The sequence below is a fragment of the Seriola lalandi genome, unplaced genomic scaffold (assembly GCF_002814215.2).
Source record: "Seriola lalandi dorsalis isolate HSWRI2012SDOR001 ecotype SW California unplaced genomic scaffold, Sedor1 jcf7180002054969, whole genome shotgun sequence".
NCBI lineage: Eukaryota > Metazoa > Chordata > Actinopteri > Carangiformes > Carangidae > Seriola > Seriola lalandi.
Genome location: NW_019525520.1, coordinates 962,448 through 963,819, shown reverse-complemented (window position 1 = coordinate 963,819; position 1,372 = coordinate 962,448). Strand labels below are relative to the sequence as shown.

The following is a 1,372-nucleotide window of genomic DNA, read 5'->3' as shown; positions in this document are numbered from 1 at the left end:
AATAAAACACCATCAATCTTTAACGATTTTAATTGTTTTAAAATATTAAAAAATGGAAATTAAAAAAACAACAACTATGTTTTGTATATTTTTCTGTCATTTGCTATTTTTAAGTTTGTTCATGTCTTTATTTTGTTCAAGGAAAACATATCGTAAAAACAAATAAAAACAAACAAAAACCACCATTGATTTGAATGGAGGTAAATGGAGGTGAATGGGGATGAATGGGGATGAATGAAGGTGAATGGAGGTAAATGGAGGTAAATGGAGGTGAATGGGGATGAATGGGGATGAATGAAGGTGAATGGAGGTAAATGGAGGTAAATGGGGATGAATGGAGGTGAATGGAGGTAAATGGGGATGAATGGAGGTGAATGGGGATGAATGGAGGTGAATGGAGGTAAATGGAGGTGAATGGAGGTAAATGGAGGTAAATGGGGATGAATGGAGGTGAATGGAGGTAAATGGGGATGAATGGAGGTAAATGGAGGTGAATGGGATGAATGGGGATGAATGGGGATGAATGGAGGTGAATGGAGGTAAATGGAGGTGAATGGAGGTAAATGGGGATGAATGGAGGTAAATGGAGGTGAATGGAGGTAAATGGAGGTGAATGGAGGTGAATGGAGGTAAATGGAGGTAAATGGGGATGAATGGAGGTGAATGGAGGTAAATGGGGATGAATGGAGGTGAATGGAGGTGAATGGAGGTGAATGGAGGTAAATGGGGATGAATGGAGGTAAATGGAGGTGAATGGAGGTAAATGGAGGTGAATGGAGGTAAATGGAGGTGAATGGGGATAAAGCTGCAGTTGATATATTTGCAGCAGACTTGATGCATCTTTAACTGGGACTGAAGCTGCAGATCCAGTGAAGAAGACCAGCTCCATGTTGATAGAAAGGGCCGGTCACAAAATAAAATCATCACTAAATAACAGTAACGAGGCTGTTTGAGCTCATTTGTTATTAGTGAAACGTTGGAACAGAAAAGTGCTCGGTCACATGACATAAAATAAACAACATGTCGTACATGCACAGAGAGAGAAACTGTTAGACAACTAAAGAACGGAGCGTCACGCCGCACAGAACTCTGGGAAAAGGTTTTAATATAAGCCGAGAAAAAAAGTCAATGTCACGTGAGAAAAGTCACAACATCATGAGAATAAAGTTAAAAAAAGTCCTAATAATGTGAGACGTCTTTATTTATTGTAACATTATCGCTTCATTCTCTTCTGGAGTTTTAACTTTTGATCTGAGCAACAACTTTACTTTTAATTTGAGATATTTTCTCCAGTTTATTCTTTTACTTTAATTTCTACTTGTGACATTATGACTATACTCATAATAAACATGATGTGACTTGTGATATTACA

General features: G+C 38.0%; 1 protein-coding gene across 1 annotated transcript in view; it reads right to left on the bottom strand.

Moving 5' to 3' along the window:
• LOC111646348 (WAS/WASL-interacting protein family member 2-like) overlaps positions 1 to 1,372 on the bottom strand; it is an 11,875-nt gene that overhangs the window by 4,731 nt on the left and 5,772 nt on the right. The window lies entirely within an intron of this gene.